This window comes from Podarcis filfolensis, assembly GCF_964270895.1.
Source record: "Podarcis filfolensis genome assembly, chromosome: 10".
NCBI classification, from domain to species: domain Eukaryota; kingdom Metazoa; phylum Chordata; class Lepidosauria; order Squamata; family Lacertidae; genus Podarcis; species Podarcis filfolensis.
Genome location: NC_139612.1, coordinates 71,803,055 through 71,827,066, shown reverse-complemented (window position 1 = coordinate 71,827,066; position 24,012 = coordinate 71,803,055). Strand labels below are relative to the sequence as shown.

General features: G+C 47.1%; 2 protein-coding genes across 2 annotated transcripts in view; both read right to left on the bottom strand.

Annotated features, from left to right (window-relative positions):
• The window catches only part of LOC310743076 (uncharacterized protein), a 42,272-nt gene extending 20,273 nt beyond the window's left edge, over positions 1 to 21,999 (bottom strand). Inside the window, exon 1 of the mRNA XM_083573172.1 lies at positions 21,886 to 21,999. The gene's annotated coding sequence lies outside the window, so the exon portion shown is untranslated. The remainder of the gene's footprint in view (positions 1 to 21,885) is intronic.
• Positions 1 to 24,012, bottom strand: part of LOC310742959 (uncharacterized protein) — a 184,440-nt gene that overhangs the window by 62,856 nt on the left and 97,572 nt on the right. Inside the window, exons 3-5 of the mRNA XM_083572916.1 lie at positions 20,809 to 20,981; positions 19,007 to 19,145; positions 15,181 to 15,353 (exon numbers count right to left, since the gene is read on the bottom strand). The gene's annotated coding sequence lies outside the window, so the exon portion shown is untranslated. The remainder of the gene's footprint in view (positions 1 to 15,180; positions 15,354 to 19,006; positions 19,146 to 20,808; positions 20,982 to 24,012) is intronic.

The following is a 24,012-nucleotide window of genomic DNA, read 5'->3' as shown; positions in this document are numbered from 1 at the left end:
TATTTTCTTTACAGTCATTACCTCTAGTGGTGACAACCAGTGTGGAACTTTTGGCTCTAACAAATTTTTATACCTGTCCCATATTTCCAATAGTGGACCCCTAAATATGTGATTCCCAAAACCTTTATGAATTTTCCTCTTTTCACACCATAAGTACGCGTGCCACCCGAATCTGTTATCGAAGCCTTCTAAATCTAATAGCTGACTGTTCTCTAATTTTATCCATTCTCTCAACCAGCAGAGACCTGCTGCTTCGTAATACAATTTCAGATCCGGCAGGGCAAAACCGCCTCTCTCCTTTGCATCCGTTAACAACTTATATTTGATTCGCGGCTTCTTGCCCTGCCAGATATATCTTGAGAGCACTCTTTGCCACTCACTAAAAATTGTTACCCCCTTTAATATGGGGATAGTTTGGAACAGAAACAGCATCTTCGGGAGAACACTCATCTTTATCGTGGAAATTCTTCCCCAAAAGGATAGTTTCATTCTCCTCCACACGTCAAGATCTTTCCTTATTCCATTCCAGACAGGTGTATAATTATTCTGATACAAATCAATATTTTTAGGGGTTAGCCAAATTCCTAAATATTTAACCTTTTTTGTCACCTCTATCTCTGTACTTTGTTGCATTATTTCTATCATACCTTGATCCATATTTTTTGTAATTATTTTTGTTTTCTTCTTATTTAGTCTAAACCCTGCCAAATTGCCAAACTTCTCGATTTCATTCAAAACCTCTTTCACGCTTTCTAATGGTTCTTCCGTTGTAATTACCAAATCGTCTGCAAAGGCCTTAACTTTGTATTCATTCTGACCAACTGTTATCCCTTTTATTAATTTATTTTGTCTTATTGAACTCAGGAAGACCTCCAGGACCATTATAAATAGTAGCGGAGAGAGTGGGCATCCCTGTCTAGTACCTTTTGTTATTTTTATGTCTTCTGTGGTTACATTATTTATAATTAACTTTGCTTTCTGCTCTGTATAAATTGCCTTTATTCCGTTACAGAACTCAGTTCCCACATCCATAAACTCTAAGTTTTGCAACATGAAATCCCAGGCGATATTATCGAAGGCCTTTTCTGCGTCAACGAACATTAACATAGCTTGTTTTTTATTCCTGGCAGACTGATTCTCGTGGCCTTCCAAGTCTAATAGGTCTGTATCTTTTAGTGTAATCCAGTCTTTTATCCAAACCAATCCTGCCACCCCATGGTAAAATTCCAAATCTGGCAATGAAAAACCACCTATCTCATTTTTATCTGTTAATAACTGGTGTTTAATTCTCAGTTTTTCCCCAGTAGTAATGTATGGAAGTGAGAGCTGGACCATAAAGAAGGCTGATGGCCGAAGAATGGATGCTTTTGAATTCTGGTGCTGGAGGAGACTCTTGAGAGGCCGGTGGACTGCAAGAAGATCAAACCTCTCCATTCTGAAGGAAATCAGCCCTGAGTGCTCACTGGAAGCACAGATCCTGAAGCTGAGGCTCCAAGACTTTGGCCACCTCATGAGAAGAGAAGACTCCCTGGAAAAGACCCTGATGTTGGGAAAGATGGAGGGCACGAGGAGAAGGGGACGACGGAGGACGAGATGGTGGGACAGTGTTCTCGAAGCTACCAGCATGAGGGAGGCAGTGGAAGACAGGAGTGCCTGGCGTGATCTGGTCCAGGGGGTCACGAAGAGGCGGACACGACTAAATGACTAAACAATAACACAATTCTCGGTTTCTTTCCACTTTATATAAATCTAGATATTTCCCCTTTCCACTCACTAAAACAATTCATTCCTCCTAAAATGGGCATTGTTTGGAATAAGAAAATCATTTTGGGGAGGATATTCATTTTCACAACCGAGACTCTTCCCCAGAGTGAGAGATGGAGTTTGGTCCAGGTTTCCATATTTTTTAAAATTTCTTTCCATACTTTACTAGAATTATCCTCATATAAATTTAAACTTTTATTTGAAATCCAGATCTTTAGGTATTTAACCTTATTTTTAATTTCCAGGCCTGTTTCTTTCTTGAAGTTCTTTTTTTCCTTCCATTGTGAGGGTTTTTGTCAGTAATTTAGTTTTTTTGGTAGTTTACTTTCAGCCACAGGCCAGCCATAAATTAATCTAGTAATCGTGACTCAACTCACGGAAAATGAGAAAAAATTGGTAACAAAACCAAAAGATGAACAAATTAAACAGACTATTAAAATGTTACAAACTCAGTTCTCCATGTTGGTGAACCAAGAAGTGGAATGGAAATTAAAACAAATGAAACAGAAGTATTTTGAATCAGCCAACAAAACTGGGAAGCTACTGGCATGGCAACTAAGAAAACGTCAAAGTCAAAATATGATTAATAAAATTAGGATAGGAGAACAATTGACGGAAGACCCAAAAGAAATAAGAAGAGCCTTCCAAGGATTCTATAAGGAACTTTACAGGAAAGAAAAGGAAGACATAAATAAAATAGAGAGATACTTGGAAACACATAAAGGAAAACGGATTCCACCAGAAGAAAGAGAACAACTAAACGCCCCAATAACAAAACAGGAAATCCAAAGGTCAATAAAGAGGATGAAACAAGGTAAAGCCCCAGGACCAGATGGGCTTACCTCAAAGTATTACAAAACACTGATACCGGTTCTCTGTGAAGTAATGAACTCTATTCTACAAGGAGGAAAAAATACCAAATTCCTGGAAGGAGGCATATATAATGTTGATCCCCAAACAAGACACAGATCATTTGAGCGTTAAAAATTTTAGACCAATATCACTGTTAAACAATGATTACAAACTATTTGCGGACATTATGGCAAACAGATTGAAAATAATATTAAATGAGCTAATTCATAAAGACCAAGGAGGTTTTTTACCAGGCAGGCAATTAAAAGATAATGTAAGACATATTATTAATACATTGGAATAATTAGAGGTAAGAAATGATAAACCAGCTGCACTAATGTTTATCGATGCTGAAAAAGCATTTGATAATATATCTTGGTTATTTATGAAGAAAAGTATGGAGATGATGGGGGTTGGTGGCTCCTTCCTGAGAGGAATTGAAGCAATTTACTCAGAAAAGAGAGTGAAACTAATAGTGAATAATGCCTTGACAGAATCATTTGACATCACAAAGGGTACCAGACAGGGGTGCCCACTGTCCCCGCTATTGTTTATTATGGTTCTAGAGGTATTAGTAAATTATTTGAGAGAAACATCAGAGATAAATGGAGTTAAAATAGGTGTTAAAGAATTAAAACTTAAGGCCTATGCAGACGATTTAGCATTAACCTTAGATGAACCTCAGGAACGTGTTAAAAAAGCATTGGAAGAAATGGGAAAATTCGGACAATTGGCAGGATTTAAATTCAACAAGACAAAGATGGAAATGCTGGTCAAAAATATGGAAAAGAATGAGGTAGAAAGGTTGGAACAAGAAAGTGAAATTAAGGTGATTAAAAAAGTAAAATACTTGGAAATCTGGAAGACGGCAAAGAATATAAACTTATTCAATGATAACTATCAACCAGTGTGGAAAGAGATTAAAAGAGATTTGGAAGTATGGGATAGATTAAAATTGTCCATAAGTGGAAGAATATCAGCGATCAAAATGAATACATTACCAAAGATGCTATTTTTATTTCAAACAATTCCGATAATCAGAGGCTTAGGACAATTTAGAGAATGGCAAAAGGTTCTCTGGCACTTCATATGGCAAGGGAGAAAACCGAGAATTAAATTTAAAATACTGACGGACAGAAAGGAAAGAGGGGGGTTCTCGGTACCTGATTTGAAACTTTATTACGAAGCGGCCTGTCTGTGTTGGATAAAGGATTGGATAACCCTGGAAAACTCAGACCTGTTAGATCTGGAGGGATATAATAACAGATATGGGTGGCACTCCTACCTCTGGTATGGTAAAGTGAAAGTGCACAGAGGTTTCACAAACCATGTGTTAAGGAGTGCCCTATATGAGGTCTGGGACAGAAATAAGAATCTGCTAGAAAGGAAAACACCATGGTGGCTCTCACCAGTTGAAATGTTAACAGTAAAAAAAATGGAATATGGAAGGGAGATGGGCTACATATGAGGAGATTTTGATGAAATCTGAGAAAGGATGGAAATTGAACCCCTATAATTGTATTGAGGAGAAATTGACAGGATGGTTGCAATACCATCAAGTTAATGACGTTTTTAAGGATGATAAAAAATTAGGATTTGAAGATAAGAAATCGAAATTCCAAATTGACATTATAGAAAGCAAGACCAAACTACTCTCGAAAATGTATAATTTCTTATTAGAATGGAATACAAAAGATGAATTGATAAAAGAGGCTATGACAAAATGGGCAATAGACTTTGGGCATAATATAGAATATGATGCATGGCTTAAACTTTGGAATAAGAATTTAAAATTTACTGCATGCTCTACTTTAAAAGAGAACGTAATGAAAATGGTTTATCGCTGGTATCTTACTCCCACCAAACTAGCAAAAATGTACAGGACGAGTAGCAAAATCTGTTGGAAATGTAAAGAAAAGGATGGTGATTTTTACCACATGTGGTGAGCATGTGATCAAATGAAAGAGTTTTGGGAATTGATCTATAATGAATCAAAAAGCCCGAAGAACTACTGCTAGGTTTGATAGGAGAGGATATTAAGAAGACGGACCAAAGACTATATTTGTATGCTACGACAGCAGCCAGAGTTCTGATAGACCAAAAGTGGAAAACACAGGAGATACCGACTGTAAAGGAGTGGCAGACAAAGTTGGTCGAGGACGCGGAACTAGCAAAACTGACACACAGGATTCGCAGTCAGGAGGAATCATGGAATCATAGAGTTGGAAGAGACCACAAGGGCCATCAAGTCCAACCCCCTGCCAAGCAGGAAACACCATCAGAGCACTCCTGACATATGGTTGTCAAGCCTCTGCTTAAAGACCTCCAAAGAAGGAGACTCCACCACACTCCTTGGCAGCAAATTCCACTGTCAAACAGCTCTTACTGTCAGGAAGTTCTTCCTAATGTTTAGGTGGAATCTTCTTTCTTGTAGTTTGGATCCATTGCTCCGTGTCCGCTTCTCTGGAGCAGCAGAAAGCAACCTTTCTCCCTCCTCTATGTGACATCCTTTTATATATTTGAACATGGCTATCATATCACCCCTTAACCTCCTCTTCTCCAGGCTAAACATGCCCAGCTCCCTTAGCCGTTCCTCATAAGGCATCGTTTCCAGGCCTTTGACCATTTTGGTTGCCCTCCTCTGGACACGTTCCAGTTTGTCAGTGTCCTTCTTGAACTGTGGTGCCCAGAACTGGACACAGTACTCCAGGTGAGGTCTGACCAGAGCAGAATACAGTGGCACTATTACTTCCCTTGATCTAGATGCTATACTCCTATTGATGCAGCCCAGAATTGCATTGGCATTTTTAGCTGCCGCATCACACTGTTGGCTCATGTCAAGTTTGTGGTCAACCAAGACTCCTAGATCCTTTTCACATGTACTGCTCTCAAGCCAGGTGTCACCCATCTTGTATTTGTGCCTCTCATTTTTTTTGCACAAGTGCAAAAAAAGGAAACAAAGTACCAAAAAGAATGGAGTAAATTTATGGTCTATGTAAGTGAGAACTGTAGAAATCTGAAGACGTTAGCAGGACTGAAATAAATCTTATGTCATGGTTTAGTCTTTTATTAATGAATCTTTGAATTAAAGATTGGAATAAGAAAACCTGCGGAAGAGAAGGAGGGAGGTCAATGGCTCTATGGAGCATAAAGTAAGATGGATGTAAAAAGATTTGATATATTTGTTTGTTGGTGTTGGTGTATTTAAAATGAAAACTTAATAAAAAGCATATTAAAAAAAAAGAAGACGACCCTGGGATGGCCAGAAGCAGCACATGCGGACGTGGGTCTAGGAATGGAGAAGATTGTGGGCAGGATTCTCTGAAACACCCAGCAACCAAGATTCTCATCCTTTGCTGTATCTTTTGCTTACGGTCTTCACTCCCAGCCTTCCTGGCAAGAGGTAGCTAGGAGGGGGAGGGGAGAATGGGAGAATTGGGGTTCTGCAATTAGAGAGGCAATTAACTGTAAGGGGAGAATGCCTGTCGGGGAACCTAAGATCAAAAACTTTACCTTTTTCCCAAGGAAGACGCCAGAAGGCTGGTCCAATGGCCAGTTTGGATAGCAAGGGACTTGGGCTCGGTTTCCAATTTCTCTCTTTCTCATAAATGCAGCTGCACCGGCAGCACCAAGATTCGGGAGGAAGTGACTGGTGCGCGTCAGAGCGCAAGGGCGTTTACAACTCCTTTCCATTCTCTCTGGAGCAGCCGGATTTGGCACTGGGCTGCCAGGCGTCCAATGGAAAGGGAATCTTTTCCATAGCGTGTAAGAGGCAGAAAAGGTTGGTGGGACCCCATAGGATAAAGAGGGAGAAGGACTTTGTAGAGTCCTTCGTAGAGAAGACGAACGACTGTCAGGTCAGGAAAGACCTGGGAAAAGGCTAGCGGGGTTTTGCTTTGGTTGAAAAATGGGATCCCCACATTCTAAGAGTTCTAACCGACAGACTCAAAGGCATGTGCTGGTCGCAGCAGGAGGGGGGTCTCCCTGGATGCTTCAGCAGCCGGCCTCCTCTGGGTCTCCTGGCCCCCTCCTCTCCTCCCTCTGAGCCTGAACTGCTCTCTGCCCCAGACTCTTCCTGCTCACCAAACCCTGTTTCCTCTATATACTATCTTCCCCAAACCCCAGAATGAGCAGGAGCTCTGGGGTTGCCCCATGGGGTTCATGAGTGAAGATGACCCCCCCAGGAGATTTCCCTGGTACCTGCAGCCCCTCCTTCCCACTCTTGAAATTAGGCTTGGGGGGAAATCTCCCATCCAATTTCAGTATTTCAAATTTTCTTCAGAACGCGCAGGAGGCAGCGATGAAGTTCTGGTGAAGAAGCAGTGCTTGGAGATCATGTGGTGGGGGGGTGACAGAGTTTGGTGCATAAACCAAAGGTACTTTAATCTAAAATTATACTCACTATTCTGAGATGTTGCCTTCATTATTTCATTATTATACAGTTTTACATATAAACACCAGAGGTTTGCATATACCGTATTTTTCGCTCTATAGGACGCACTTTTTCCCCTCCAAAAATGAAGGGGAAATGTGTGTGCGTCCTATGGAGCGAATGCAGGCTCCCTGGCTTCAGCGATAGCAAGGCAAAGCCTCCGAAGCCTGAGCTCCGGAGGCTTTGCGTTGCTTCGGCTGAAGCCAGGAGAGTCTGCTCTTTGAGGCTGGCGGTGGGGAAAGCAGCGCTTCCCCCATCGCCAGCCCCAGAGGATGGGGGGCAGCGGGGAGGCGCGCGACGCCTTCCCGCTACTCTCCAACCCTCCTGTGGGCTTTTGCGGGAGATGGGGGAATTCCCCCACCTCCTGCAAAAGCAGGCAAAAGCCGCACGCTCTTTAAAGGGGCTCCGTGGCTTCTGCTGGCTTTTCTAGGAGGTGGGGGAATTCCCCCACCTCCTAGAAAAGCCCGCAGGAGCCGCGACCCTTTAAAGAGCGAGCAGCTCTTGGGGGCTTTTCCCCAAGGAGGGAGAAGGGACTGACTGGCCGAGTCCGTCCCTTCTCCCTCCTGCGGGCTTTTGTGGGAGATGGGGGAATTCCCCCACCTCCCGCAAAAGCAGCCAAAAGCCGTGCACTCTTTAAAGGGACTGCGCGGCTTTACTGGCTTTTCTAGGAGGTGGGGGAATTCCCCCACCTCGCAGAAAAGCCTGCAAGAGCCGTGCAGCCTTTAAAGAGCGCGCAGCTCTTGGGGGCTTTTCCCCAAGGAGGGAGAAGGGACTGACTGGCCGAGTCAGTCCCTTCTCCCTCCTGCGGGCTTTTGCAGGAGATGGGGGAATTCCCCCACCTCCCGCAGAAGCAGGCAAAAGCCGTGCGCTCTTTAAAGGGGCTCCACGGCTTCTGCTGGCTTTTCTAGGAGGTGGGGGAATTCCCCCACCTCCTAGAAAAGCCCGCAGGAGCCGCGCACCCTTTAAAGAGCGAGCAGCTCTTGGGGGCTTTTCCCCAAGGAGGGAGAAGGGACTGACTGGCCGTTTCAGTCCCTTCTCCCTCCTGGTCGAAAAGCCCGCAGGAGTCACGCGGGGCTCCTGTGGGCTTTTGCGGGAGGTGGGGGAATTCCGCCACCTCCCGCAAAAGCAGGGAGAAGGTCTTGGAGTAGCGCACAGGCTGTGTGCAGCCTGTCCACTGCTCCCAGAGCTGCGGGGGGGGGATCATATTTTTTCCTTGCTTTTCCCCCCTCAAAACTAGGTGCGTCCTATGGTCCGGTGCGTCCAATCGTGCGAAAAATACGGTACCTCATGCTTTTAGGAATGATTTCCTGCTGAGTTCAATGCTCAGAGTGGACTCTGAGAGGAAGACGTCCCACACTCCATACGTCTAAATGGGTTCTCCCATGTGAGAGTCCCTGGATGTACCTTAAATAAAGGTAAAGGTAAAGGGACCCCTGACCATTAGGTCCAGTCGTGACCAACTCTGGGGTTGCGGCGCTCATCTTGCTTTATTGGCCGAGGGAGCCAGGGTACAACTTCTGGGTCATGTGGCCAGCATGACTGATCCGCTTCTGGCGAACCAGAGCAGCGCACGGAAACGCCGTTTACCTTCCCGCCGGAGCAGTACCTACTTATCTACTTGCATTTTGACGTGCTTTTGAACTGCTAGGTTGGCAGGAGCAGGGACCGAGCAATGGGAGCTCACCCCATCGTGGGGATTTGAACCGCCGACCTTCTGATCGGCATGTCCTAGGTTCTGTGGTTTAACCCACAGCGCCACTCGAATCCCTGTTCCTTAAATACTCCGTAATAAATAAAGCACGTTTTGCAGTCTTTTCACTTAAACTGCTTCTCTGAGTTTTTTTATGGTTTGAAGGGTTTCAACTCTTAAAGTTCTTCCTGTCCATGAGTCTGCTGATTTTGACTCTGACAGAAGCTAAAGCTCTTTCCACACTCCATGCATTTATATGGTTTCTCCCCTGTGTGAGTCCGTTGATGTTGTCTAAGGCTTCCATTTTCACTAAAGCTCTTTCTACACTCCATGCATTTAAATAGTTTTTCGACTGTGTGAGTCCTTTGATGGGATCTAAGTTGTCCATTCTGACTGAAGTCCTTTCCACACGCCATGCATCTAAATGGTTTCTCCCCTGTGTGAGTCCGTTGATGTGTTCTAAGGCTTCCACTATCACTAAAGCTCTTTCCACACGCCATGCATTTAAATGGTTTCTCCCCTGTGTGAGTCCGGTGATGTGTTCTAAGGCTTCCACTAAAACTAAAGCTCTTTCCACACTCGATACATTTATATGGTTTCTCCCCTGTGTGAGTCCGTTGATGTGTTCTAAGGCTTCCACTAAAACTAAAGCTTTATATATTTATATGGTTTCTCCCCTGTGTGAGTCCGTTGATGATTTCTAAGGTTTCCACTCTTATTGAAGCTCTTTCCACACTCAATACATTTATATGGTTTCTCCCCTGTGTGAGTTCGTTGATGTTGTCTAAGGCTTCCATTTTCACTAAAGGTCTTTTCACACTCGATACATTTATATGGTTTCTCCCCTGTGTGAGTCCGTTGATGTTTCCTAAGGCTTCCATTTTCACTAAAGGTCTTTCCACACTCAGTACATTTATATGGTTTCTCCCCTGTGTGAATCCGTTGATGTTTCCTAAGGCTTCCATTTTCACTAAAGGTCTTTTCACACTCGATACATTTATATGGTTTCTCCCCTGTGTGAGTCCGTTGATGTTTCCTAAGGCTTCCATTTTCACTAAAGGTCTTTCCACACTCAATACATTTATATGGTTTCTCCCCTGTGTGAGTCCGTTGATGTTTCCTAAGGCTTCCATTTTCACTAAAGCTCTTTCCACACTCCATGCATTTAAATAGTTTCTCCCCTGTGTGAGTCCTTTGATGGGATCTAAGTTGTCCATTCTGACTGAAGTCCTTTCCACACGCCATGCATTTAAATGGTTTCTCCCCTGTGTGAGTCCGTTGATGTTTCCTAAGGCTTCCATTTTCACTAAAGGTCTTTCCACACTGCATGCATTTAAATAGTTTCTCCCCTGTGTGAGTCCTTTGATGGGATCTAAGGTGTCCATTCTGACTGAAGTCCTTTCCACACGCCATGCATTTAAATGGTTTCTCCCCTGTGTGAGTCCGTTGATGATTTCTAAGGTTTACACTCTTATTGAAGCTCTTTCCACACTCCATGCATTTAAATGGTTTCTCCCCTGTGTGAGTTCGTTGATGTTGTCTAAGGTTTCCATTATCACTAAAGCTCTTTCCACAATCAATGCATTTATATGGTTTCTCCCCTGTGTGAGTCCGTTGATGTTTCCTAAGGCTTCCATTTTCACTAAAGGTCTTTCCACACTCCATGCATTTAAATAGTTTCTCCCCTGTGTGAGTCCTTTGATGGGATCTAAGGTGTCCATTCTGACTGAAGTCCTTTCCACACGCCATGCATTTATATGGTTTCTCCCCTGTGTGAGTCCGTTGATGTTTCCTAAGGCTTCCATTTTCACTAAAGGTCTTTCCACACTCAATACATTTATATGGTTTCTCCCCTGTGTGAGTCCGTTGATGTTTCCTAAGGCTTCCATTTTCACTAAAGGTCTTTCCACACTCCATGCATTTAAATAGTTTCTCCCCTGTGTGAGTCCTTTGATGGGATCTAAGGTGTCCATTCTGACTGAAGTCCTTTCCACACGCCATGCATTTAAATGGTTTCTCCCCTGTGTGAGTCCGTTGATGTTTCCTAAGGCTTCCATTTTCACTAAAGGTCTTTCCACACTCCATGCATTTAAATAGTTTCTCCCCTGTGTGAGTCATTTGATGGGATCTAAGGTGTCCATTCTGACTGAAGTCCTTTCCACACGCCATGCATTTAAATGGTTTCTCCCCTGTGTGAGTCCGTTGATGATTTCTAAGGCTTCCATTTTCACTAAAGGTCTTTCCACACTCCATGCATTTAAATAGTTTCTCCCCTGTGTGAGTCCTTTGATGGGATCTAAGGTGTCCATTCTGACTGAAGTCCTTTCCACACGCCATGCATTTAAATGGTTTCTCCCCTGTGTGAGTCCGTTGATGATTTCTAAGGTTTACACTCTTATTGAAGCTCTTTCCACACTCCATGCATTTAAATGGTTTCTCCCCTGTGTGAGTCCTTTGATGGGATCTAAGGTGTCCATTCTGACTGAAGTCCTTTCCACACGCCATGCATTTAAATGGTTTCTCCCCTGTGTGAGTCCGTTGATGTTTCCTAAGGTTTCCATTTTCACTAAAGGTCTTTCCACACTCCATGCATTTAAATAGTTTCTCCCCTGTGTGAGTCCTTTGATGGGATCTAAGGTGTCCATTCTGACTGAAGTCCTTTCCACACGCCATGCATTTAAATGGTTTCTCCCCTGTGTGAGTCCGTTGATGATTTCTAAGGCTTCCATTTTCACTAAAGGTCTTTCCACACTCCATGCATTTAAATAGTTTCTCCCCTGTGTGAGTCCTTTGATGGGATCTAAGGTGTCCATTCTGACTGAAGTCCTTTCCACACGCCATGCATTTAAATGGTTTCTCCCCTGTGTGAGTCCGTTGATGATTTCTAAGGTTTACACTCTTATTGAAGCTCTTTCCACACTCCATGCATTTAAATGGTTTCTCCCCTGTGTGAGTTCGTTGATGTTGTCTAAGGTTTCCATTATCACTAAAGCTCTTTCCACAATCAATGCATTTATATGGTTTCTCCCCTGTGTGAGTCCGTTGATGTTTCCTAAGGTGTCCATTCTGACTGAAGCTCTTTCCGCACTCCAGGCATTTATATGGTTTCTCCCCTGTGTGAGTCCGTTGATGTTTCCTAAGGCTTCCATTTTCACTAAAGGTCTTTCCACACTCAATACATTTATATGGTTTCTCCCCTGTGTGGGTCCGTTGATGTGTTCTAAGGCTTGCACTAAAACTAAAGCTCTTTCCACACTCCATGCATTTAAATAGTTTCTCCCCTGTGTGAGTCCTTTGATGGGATCTAAGTTGTCCATTCCGACTGAAGTCCTTTCCACACGCCATGCATTTAAATGGTTTCTCCCCTGTGTGAGTCCGGTGATGATTTCTAAGGCTTCCACTAAAACTAAAGCTCTTTCCACACTCGATACATTTATATGGTTTCTCCCCTGTGTGAGTCCGGTGATGTGTTCTAAGGCTTCCATTTTCACTAAAGGTCTTTCCACACTCGATACATTGAAATGGTCTCTCCCCTGTGTGAGTCCGTTGATGTGTTCTAAGGCTTCCATTTTCACTAAAGGTCTTTCCACACGCCATGCATTTAAATGGTTTCTCCCCTGTGTGAGTCCGTTGATGATTTCTAAGGTGTCCACTCTGACTGAAGTTCTTCCCACACTCCCTGCACGTAAAACGTTTTCTCTCTGTGTGAGTCCACTGGTGTGTTCTAAGTTTTGCATTGAAAGAGAAGCTCTTTCTGCACTCCATACCTTTAAATGGGTTCTTTGCTTTTTGTGTTCGTTGATGTGAACTATGTGTGCTCATTCAGTGAGGCATATTCCACATTTCACACATTTTAATGGCTATTCCTAATGAAATGAAAGGTGCCCTGTCCCCTGCAATTCTGTCTTCTCCATCACCTTTTTCAGAGTGGGCAGAAAGGAAATCCTGTTTGGGTTTGAAGAAAGAGAACACAGAAAAAAAAGGGCACATCAATCGCCATTAGCACCTTCTCCTATTTCAACATCTCCTGCATTCTCCCATGTCCTAGTCATGTTCCCAATTTTTAGGAAATGAAAATGGTATGATGTCAAATGGTAGTAATGCATCAGGAAACTTTCATAATCCTCAATCATCTTTAATAACACAGCATGATCTTGGAATACTGTTGTCTTGTGGGACTGCCTTTCAAATCAAGTGGCTGCCCCCGTTTCCACCTCTAGATCTTCATGAATCACCTGCACAGTCCCACTGACCTCAGGAGGTCCATATGGACCATTCTGGGAGACCCAGGTCTACATATCTTCCAGGGACTGTGGTCTGGGTCAGTCAGAGAACTAGTGACAAGGCTTGGTGCTTGGGGTCAGCTGAATGGGTGTTCAGGGAAGCTCCTGTTCTTGGAGATGGACCTCTGTCTACATGCCTCACATTGCATGGAGAGAGCAGGAGAAGCAGAAGGAAAGCAGCTGGCACATGGGAATCCCAAATGGAAACACCCACCCCAATGGTTCTTTATAATGATGATGTGCTGCCTGATCCTGTGCTTGTCTTCTGATAGAGGACTATCCTAATCAGGCACTGAAAAGCAGGATATTCAAGGCAAGGGGATAACTGTACTTAATGGTAGGTAGCCAGATAGTCCAGTAGCACCTCAGAGACCAACTAAGTTTGTTTTAGGTATAAGCTTTGGTGTGCATGCACACTTCTTCATATAGTGAAGGGTAGTGGGAGATGGTAGTAGGAGTACCCTTATGAGGAACACCCCCACCCCACCCTCCCATGATATATAAGGGTCTGGTGACATCTGTTTCAGTGTATCTGAAGAAGTGTGCATGCACACGAAAGCTTATACCTAGAACAAACTTAGTTGGTCTCTAAGGTGCTACGGGCATATTTTGTAATTTTTTATTTCAACTGTGTCATATCAACACGGCTACCTACCTGGATCTAGATGTCATGGGGTGTTGGGGATAAGTAGTTCCTTGGGTGGGGGACATGTCCTGCACCTTCTGGGGTCATTTTTCCACCCTTGATGCCCACCCTGCACTCAGCTCTCACCTGTGGCTTCCAGAAGCTGTCAGCATGCAAAAGGGGTTCAAGCAACGGCTTCAACCGGCCGGCTAAACCAGGTGAGGAAAGCTGATGCGTCTCAAATCCTTGGGGGGCTGGGGAATTCTGCTGCACCTGAAGTCAAGCCCTGGTGGATGGAGAGGAGGAGAACAACCGTGAATCCCACAGTCCAGAAGGCAGATTCTGCCCGTGCGGAAGAGGAAAGTGAAGGGCAGGTGGGGCACGTCTACCTGGAGGTTTGTTATCTAGTCCCAGGGTTACTCTGACATTGAATTATATATAAATTACAGTACTGAAATGCACCTGCTCCCACTTCCTATTCTGATATTACTCTACTCTGTCTGTTTCTTACTTGAGTGCTGTTTTGGTATGCTAAGTCAGGGTTTTACTGTGAGTTACATTTTTGCTATTTTTTGGATCCTGTTATGCTTATTTGTCTTCAGTACAGTCATACCTCATGTTATGTTTGCTTCAGGTTGTGCGTTTCTGTCTTGTGTCCCATGGCAACCCAGTTACTTCCGGGTTTTGCCCCTCGTGCATGCGCAGACGTGCAAAATGATGTCACATGCATTCGCAGCAGTGAATCGTGACCTGCACACGCACAGACGTGGTTTGTGTTCTGCCCATGTTGCGAATGGGCCTCTGGAACGGATCCTGTTCGCAACCAGAGGTACCACTGTAATAGATTTCTCAGTTGAATTACTTTTTTGCTGCCTTTGAGCATTTTTTGCTACTCTGCTAATTATGCGTGGAACTTGCTCTGGAGATCGTTATGGAGGAACAAGATCTGCAACCTTAAGCCATAAACAGCCTCGGCCCTGTGGACCTGAAGGAGCGTCTCCACCCCCATCACTCAGTCTGGACAGGGAGGTCCTCCTCCGAGGGTCTTCTGCTGGTTCCCTTGCTGTCAGAAGTGAAGTTCCAGGGAACCAGACAGAGGGCCTCCTGCCCCATGGAATGCCCTCCCTTCAGAGGGCAAGGAAATGGGCAACTCTCTGACATTTAGAAGACAGCTGCATTGGGATGTTTTTAATGTTTGATGTTTTACTGTCTTTTTTATGTACTTTAAGCTCCCTGGAGTGGCTGGGGAAACCCAACCAGATGGGCAGGCTATAAATACTGCAATTATTCTTATCATCCCCCTGAACACGGCCTTGGCTGGGGAGGGTGGGGTATAAATAAAATTTTATTTTTATTATTATTATCATCATCATCATCTTGTGATTTTTAAAAGTTATTTTGGAATTCGTACTGCAATATCAGCTCACGAAATGTTATGGGTGGAGAAAATCACAGGGTTGCCGTAAACGATAATCCCACCCACAAACTTTCATTCACATAGAGTCTGTAAATTTGGGAAGGTCACACACCTCACCTGTGCTAATACTGGCAGTCTTTGGCCTGTACAGGCACACCCTGTGTGTAGAGACTCCAGCCACAGGCACTGTCTATCATGAAAATGGGTCCTTTGACTGGGAAGATTCATGGAATTGCTATCATCGGATGCTGAAGGATTGTATCTCAGCTTGTCAGTCACTCTGACATTGCCTAAAAAGAATAAGAGGAACAGAAATGCTTTTGAGGCGCATCTTCCATATCAATCCTGAGAGCCATTCCATGGACTCTGCACCTGTTTCTGATGACAGGTGTACATTATCCTCATCCTCAGTGGAAAAGACAATAAAAATGGAAGCCTGAGAGAGAGGAAAAGGTTTCTGGCTGCTTCCTGGGTGGGATTGCGGAAACCAAGAGCCGCTTCTGAGAAGGCCTCCCCCCTCCCCTCTTCCTCTCGGGATTTCCTCTCCTCTCCAGGCGAGCAATGGTTGGACTGGGCAGAAGTGCTGTGTCTGGACAGGGCAGGGGCTTATGGGGTGGGAAGAGGATGGAGCTTGCAGGAAGGAAGGGGTGGGGGGACACGACCCCCCACTTTCCAGGGATCCCTCTCTGGTCGCCTTGAAGGGGTGGCCCATTCCTGGGTGGGAGGGATAAGCCAAGGCGGCCCCTCTGGAGATTCCTCAAGGAAGCCACAATGGAGTGGTCTCCCCAAAGACTGGTCTTCCTAGCTCTCCCCCCCCCAATACTGCTGGGATGCTCCCCTCCCTCCCCCCCCCACTTCCTCGACCCCCTGCCTCTCTCCCAGCGTCTCCCCTGCACCCAGAGGCCCCCTTGGCCCGGCCCAACCCTGGCCATGCGCGCCCCATCTTTCCATCCGGAGGGGCCACCCCAATACGAGAGGGGAGGGACGGGTCTCTATCCAAGCGTCTGTAGCGCCTGTTAACCCTTTCATGGCCCGACTCTCTTCCCGCGAACCCCACAGCGCTCCGGGGCAAGGAGGCCCTCGTGAGGACTCCCTGGGTGGGGGCCCCATGTCCGCCCCTGCCAAGGCGCCTAAGGAAAGCCCTTTACCTCTTTTAACTCGCTCCCGATTCTCCTTTCCTTTCCTGCAACATCCACGGGGAGGGGGGTTTTCCGAAAGCGCGCGCCCCTAGAGCTATGGAGCAGAGCAGCAATTCGGCGCAGAAGCTCCACTTCCGGGAGAAGCAGGCGGGGGGGGGGGGGCTCACACCCGACATTCCCAGAACAGAAGCAGACTTGCAAGGAGGAGGAGAAGGAAGAGGAGCAATGTCTGGGGGCGGGATTTGGGGCACTGCGGGAAGGGCCGAGAGAGTGATATGCTGGGAGGGAAGGGAAAGAATTGAGGGGGGGGAGGAGAGGAAGATTCCCCCTCCCCTCCTCTTTCTGGGGATCAGGAGAGCGGGAGAGGGGCTGATCCCGGCAATCCAATTGCAAAGTGGGGTCCCACACAAACAGAGTTTACATTGCAAATTCCTTCCCTCGCCCACCCCACGCCATGAACTTAGATCCGTCCCTGTTTTAGGTATTGGTGCACCAGGAATGGGGGGGGCGGTTAAACGACTCCCCAAAAACCCCAAGTCCCCACCACACACTCTGACTAAGGCCAGGACAATGACCATTGACACAGGCACCATCCATGCACAACAGCAAAGAGGCTCAGAAAAGCAACCTATAAAATTGTAGCAGTAAGCGGATACCATGAATCGGACTGTTTCCTCCGACTACCCAATACTGTATTGAAAACTGAAGAAGCTTCAAATAATCACCAACATTCAACGGTTTGACGGATTTCCTGGGTTCCAACGCCTAATGACTCCTCTGGAATTGGGGGATCCAGGGCTCCCCCTGACTCCATAATCCCTTAGCAGGCAGGAGGCGATCAAGGGCAGCACATGCCCCAGGCAGAAATCCATCAAGATGGTGGGTTGAATCCTGATGCATTCAGAGGAGAAGCGGAGGAAAGCCTTGCAGATAGGGGGATGGGTAAATACTATTATGGTTCTTTGGGCTGTATATTGTCTCCCTGCTTATTTGACTTATATGCAGAATTCATCATGCGAAAGGCTGGGCTGGATGAATCCCAAACCGGAATTAAGATTGCCGGAAGAAATATCAGCAACCTCAGATATGCAGATGACACAATCTTGAGGGCAGAAAGTGAGGAGGAATTAAAGAACCTTTTAAATGAAGGTGAAAGAGGAGAGCGCAAAATATGGTCTGAAGCTCAACATCAAAAAAACGAAGATCATGGCCACTAGTCCCATCACCTCCTGGCAAATAGAAGGGGAAGAAATGGAGGCAGTGAGAGATTTCACTTTCTTGGGCGCCATGATCACTGCAGATGGTCATGAAATTAAAAGACGCCTGCTCCTTGGGAGAAAAGCAATGACAAACACAAACAGCATCTTAAAAAGCAGAGACATCACCTTGCCAACAAAGGTCCGTATAGTAAAAGTTATGGTTTTCCCAGTAGTGATGTATGGAAGTGAGAGCTGGACCATAAAGAAGGCTGATCGCCAAAGAATGGATGCTTTTGAATTCTGGTGCTGGAGGAGACTCTTGAGAGTCCCATGGACTGGAAGAAGATCAAACCTCTCCATTCTGAAGGAAATCAGCCCTGAGTGCTCACTGGAAGGACAGATCGTGAAGCTGAGGCTCCAAGACTCTGGTGTTTAGTCAAACTCATGCTGGTAGCTTTGAGAACACTGTCCCACCATCTCGTCCTCTGTGTCCCCTTCTCCTTGCGTCCTCCATCTTTCCCAACATCAGGGTCTTTTCTCTTCTCATGAGGTGGCCAAAGTCTTGGAGCCCCAGCTTCAGGATCTGTCCAGCTTCAGGATCTGTCCTTCCAGTGAGCAGTCCCTCCACAGGGGCCCCTTGGGCCTGATCCTGCAGGGCTCACCTGATGTTCTGATGCAAGTGAGCCCTCCTTTCTCCTTCAAGGTGAACAGGGTTTCCCAAACTTGGGTCTCCAGCTGTTTTTGGACTTTAGCTGCCATCACCCCTAGCTAGCAAGACTAGTGGTCAGGGATGATGGTGGAAAAGATCATAAAACAGCTCCTCCTTAAGGGATGCAAGAGGAGCCCGTCTGGGAAACCGTAAGTCTCCCAAAGGTTGGAGAAACTAACAGAGACCAACCAGAGCAAAGCGGTTGCTAAGTCTGATCTTTTATGAAGGTAAAAAAGGTAAAGGGCCCCTGGACTTTTAAGTCCAGTCAAAGGTGACTATGGGGTTGTGACATTCATTTTGCTTTCAGGCCCAGGAAGCCGCTGTTTGTCCACAGACAGCTTCCTGGGTCATGTCGCCAGCATGACTAAAGCGCTTCTGGCACAACAGGACACCGTGACAGAAACCAGAGTGCACTAGACCGGTTGGTTAAAGGCATACAGGTCGGAGCCAAACAGTATAAATTGAGAGCAACAACAACCACAACAGCACCTTAGGGACCAACTAAGTTTCTTCTAGGTATAAGCTTCCGTGTGCATACACACTTCTTCATATAGTGAAGGATAATGTGAGATGGTAGTAGGAGTACCTTTCTGAGAAAAACCCCAACCCACCCTCCCACGATATACAAGGGTCTGGTGACATCTGTTTCAGTGTATCTGAAGAAGTGTGCATGCACACGAAAGCTTATATCTAGAACAAACTTAGTTCGTCTCTAAGGTGCTACGGGACTATTTTTTAATTTTTTATTTCAAGTGCTTCAGACCAACACGGCTACCTACCTGAATCTAGATGTCATGGGGTGTTGGGGAGCAGTAGTTCCTTTGGTGGGGGACATGTCCTGCACCTTCTGGGGTCATTTTTCCACCCTTGGTCCCCACCCTGCACTCAGCTCTCACCTGTGGCTTCCAGAAGCTGTCAGCATGCAACAGGGGTTCAAGCAACGGCTTCAACCGGCCGGCTAAACCAGGTGAGGAAAGCTGATGGGTCTCAAATCCTTGGGGGGCTGGGGAATTCTGCTGCACCTGAAGTCAAGTCCTGGTGGATGGAGAGGAGGAGAACAACTGTGAATCCCAAAGTCCAGAAGGCAGATTCTGCCCGTGCGGAAGAGGACAGTGAAGGGGAGATGGGGCACGTCCACCTGGAGGCTTTTTATCTAGTCCTAGGGTTACTCTGACATTGAATTATATATAAATTACAGTATTGAAATGTGCCTGCTCCCACTTCCTATTCTGTTATTACTCTACTCTGTCTGTTTCTTACTTGAGTGCTGTTTTGGAATGCTAAGTCAGGGTTTTACTGTGAGTTACATTTTTGCTATTTTTGGATCCTGTTATTCTTATCAGTCTTCGGCTGCGCAAAGAGGGAGAACTGCGCAGCGCCCCTTCAGCGAGGCGCCTGTCCTGGCTTCTGCCTTAGCCTCTTCATCCTGCTGCCCTTGGCGCTGTTATCCCAGAAGCCAGAACAGCCACACAGTATCCAAGAAGCCAGATTCCTCTTGCTGTTCTGGCTTCTGGGATTCAAATTTTTTTTTTCTTGGATTCCTCCCCCCAAAACTAGGTGTGTCTTATAGAGCGAAAAATACGGTAGGTACCGCTCCGGCGGGAAGGTAAATGGCGTTTCCATGCGCTGCTCTGGTTCGCCAGAAGCGGCTTAGTCATGCTGGCCACATGACCCGGAAGCTGTACGCCGGCTCCCTCGGCCAATAAAGCAAGATGAGCGCTGCAACCCCAGAGTCGGCCACGACTGGACCTAATGGTCAGGGGTCCCTTTACCTTTATCTATATGTACTGTAAGCTGCCCAGAGCGGCTGGGGGAAAATACTAATACTATAACGTCTAGAGTGGTACCTCAGGTTACAGGCGCTTCAGGTTACAGACTCTGCTAACCCAGAAATAGTACCTATTGTTAAGAACTTCTATCACTGTGCCATTGAGAGCGGGCTCACTTATGGCTTGTGTGTGGTACGGAAGCTGTACTACCCAGGACAGGATGGGGTTGTGCAGAGTTGTTAAGGCAGCAGAGAGCATTGTTGGCTGCCCACTCTCCACCTTAGAGCAGATTTATGCCACAAGGTGCCATAGGAAGGCACTGGACATAGTAAAAGATCCATCGCATCCTGGTCACTGTCTCTTCGAGCTCCTGCCGTCGGGACGGAGATACAGGACGATGAAGACAAGAACGAGCCGTCTTAAGAACAGCTTCTTCTCCAGAGCGATCTCAGCCCTGAATGGGAAGCCTGGACTTTGAAAGTCATCTAATCTTCCTTGCTGTACTATACTGTATTGTTTTAATTAGTGTTTTTATGGAGCAGTCGAGTAATTTCGTTGTCCCTGAGAGGGGGCAATGACAATAAAGATATTATTATTATTATAACTTTGCTTCAGGATGAGGACAGAAATCCTGCTCTGGCGGCACGGCGGCAGCAGGAGGCCCCATTAGCTAAAGTGGTGCTTCAGGTTAAGAACAGTTTCAGATTAAGAATGGACCTGCAGAACGAATTCAGTTCTTAACCCGAGGTACCACTGTACTATTATTATTATCTTGTGATTTTTTGTAGTTATTTTGGAATTTTTACTGCAATATTAGCTTACGAAATGTTATGGGCAGAGAAAATCACAGGGTTGCCGTAAATTATAATCCCACCCACAAACTCTCATTCACATACAGTCTGTAAATTTGGGGAGGTCACACACCTCACCTGTGCTAATACTGGCAGTCTTTGGCCTGCACAGGCACATCCTGTGTGTAGAGCCTCCAGCCACAGGCACTGTCTATCATGAAAATGGGTCCTTTGACTGGGATGATTCATGCAGTCACTGTCATCGGATGATGATGGGTTGTATCTCAGCTTGTCAGTCACTCTGACATTACCTATGAAGAATAAGAGGAACAGAAATGCTTTTGAGGTGCAACTTCTCTATCAGCCCTGAGAGCTACTCCATGGACTCTGCACCCCTGTTTCTGATGACAGGTGTACATTATCCTCACCCTCAGTGAAAAAGACATTAAAGATGGAAGCCTGAGAGAGAGGAAAAGGTTTCTGGCTGCTTCCTGGGTGGGATTGCGGAAACCAAGAGCCGCTTCTGAGAAGGCCTCCCCCCTCCCCTCTTCCTCTCGGGATTTCCTCTCCTCTCCAGGGGACCAATGGTTGGACTGGGCAGAATCGCTGCGTCTGGACAGGACAGGGGCTTATGGGGTGGGAAGAGGATGGAGCTTGCAGGAAGGCGAGGGACGGGGACTGGACCCCCACTTTCCAGGGATCCCCCTCTGGTCGCCTTGAAGGGGGGGGTCGATTGCTGGGCGGGAGGGAGAAACCAAGGCGGCCCCTCCGGAGATTCCCCAAGGAAGCCACGATGGAGACGCCCCCCCCAAAAGACTGGTCTTCCTCTCTCCCTCCCCCCCATTGCTGCGCTTTCCTGACTCGGGGATGCCCCCTCCCTTCTCCCCCTACTTCCCCGACCCCCTCCCTTTCTCCCGGAGTCTCCCCTGCATCCAGACGCCCCCTTGGCTCACCCCTTGCCAGGCGCGACCCATCTCTCCGCCCCATTTGCCCCCCAAGACGAGCAAGGGGGGACAGGGGGGTCTCTATCCTGGCTTCTCTCCGCGCCCCAGGGATGCCTGCGCGGGGGAAACGGGGCCAGGGAGTCCTCGTGGGTGGGCGCCCCATCTCCGCCCCTTGGCAGCACGCGTGCCGGGATCCAGGCCCCACGGAAGGCGCTCGGAGGAGCTGGAGGGGTCTCAGGGTCCTTTTCTCCCCCCCGCGAGAGCCCTTTACCTCTTTGTCCTCGCTCCCAATTCTCCTTTCCTGCAACATCCACGGGGGGGGGGTCCCTTCTCCCTCCCCTTTCCGAAAGCGCCTCTCTAGAGCTGTGGGGCAGAGCAGCAATCCGGAGTGAATTGCGGGGAGAAGCAGGCCGTTTGGGAGGGGGGCTCACCCCCCCCCATTCCCGGAGCAGAAGCCGGATTGGAGGAGGAGGAGGAAGGGGTGGGATGTTTGGGGGCGGGATCTGGGGTTGTGGGGCGGGGTGAGAGGAGGATGTGCCGGGAGGGGAGGGAAAGAATTGCGGGGGGGGGAGAGGAAGGTTTCCCCCTCCCCTCTTCCTTCTGGGGATCAGGAGAGCGGGGGGAGGGGCTGATCCCGGAGATCCCGCTGCAAAGCGGGATCCCGCCCCCACAATGGTTACATTGCAACATCCTTCCCCCCCTCCCCACGCCATGAGATTGGATCCGGCCGTGTTTTAGGTATTGGTGCACATGGAGTAGCGGGTTGGGCTCTGGGACTCCTGTGTGACGGGAAAAATGGGGCTTTGGCTTTTGCACACACCCCCCCCCCGACACCATAGCTGTCAACTTACAGATGTGAAAATAAGGGGCCAGCAGCCTTGAAAATAAGGGATCAGCAGCCCAAACAAGGGATTTTCCTTAGCTTATACAGAAATCCGGCAAAACAAAAAAAAATTTTTTTCCTTCCAGTAGCACCTTAAAGACCAACTAAGTTAGTTCTTGGTATGAGCTTTCGTGTGCATGCACACTTCTTCAGATACACAGATACTTCTTCAGAAATCTGTGATACTTCTTCAGATACTTCTTCAGAAATCCGGCAGTGATGGAGCCGTGCTGCTTTGGCTGCCCCTGACTGGGTTTTTCAGGGGGTTGGACTAGATGACCCTAAGGGTCTACAACTCCCACCAAAAAAGAGGGGCACACAAAACTGATGAAGGACAAAGCTTACAGGCAGAATTAGAAACCAGGAAGAGGACCTCTTTAATCAAGAATGGGGAAAGTTTATAAGTTATTGGAAAAACTATTGTCAAGAGTTACATACATTAGTAGGATTGACAGAAAACTTGTAGTAAAAATTTGGACTATGGATGGACAAATGATTTATAAAAATAGAGTTGGGAAAGGGATGCAGAGGGGGAAATCACTACATTAAGATGCTGCACTGGTTGGAGGGGATGCTAAGCAGCACGTTGGGGCTGCCGTCGTCCCGCTGCGAGGAGTTCCATCGCCCCCCCCCGAGAGAGAGGGAGGGAGCGAGCGAGAGAGACTCTTGCCCACGCTGCCCGCGAGCCCGGCATGAGGCGGTTGTGTTGCCGTGGCGGCCGCTGAAGCACTGCCCTTCTGCGTCCCCCCTATCCCCTCCTCTTCCTCCTACCTCAGGCCGCCTCCTCAGCTGCCGCGGCCGCCTCTGGCTTCCCCTGGCAGCGCAGTGGAAGTCTCGCAAGAGAAGGGCTGCATGCCCACCCACCGCCACCCGTCTCCTCACAACGTGCCCCTGTGGGTGAAAAGGGAGAGACGCGGCAGCTCGTGCGCATGCTCTCTCTCACTCTCTTGAGGCGGAGGACCCCGAGCCGCTGCTTCCCTCCTGAGCCGGGAGAGCATGAAACCTGGGAAATTTAAGGGACATCATTAATCCAGGACAGCAGCGGGAAACGGCGCTGAGATAAGGGAGTTTCCCGCCAAATAAGGGACGGTTGACAGCTGTGCCCAACACCCAGGTAAAATTCTTCCCTTGTGTCTCCCTCAGAGGTAACACAATGAGGCCGGTAAGAAAGCAAGGCAGCTGTTGATCTGTTTGCATGCAGAGCCCGCACCCCCATGCAAGGAGTGAAGCAGCCCAGAACTAAAGCGGGCTGCAATTTGTACACCTTCAGATAGTAGCCCCCCCCCGTCACAGAGAGAGCACCCCAAAAACATCCCCGTTTGCGTCACAATGTGTCTCGCCCCGCCAAGAACATCACATGGGGAGCAGAGAGGGGATCCTTCCATCTGGCCCAGGCAGGATTTTAAGAACACAATGTAGAGTTCCACCCATTTACACTAAGATTAACGTCCGTCGCTAAATCACACAAGAAGAGAATTCCATAAAGACATTCAAAGGAGCACCCACAATTAAAAG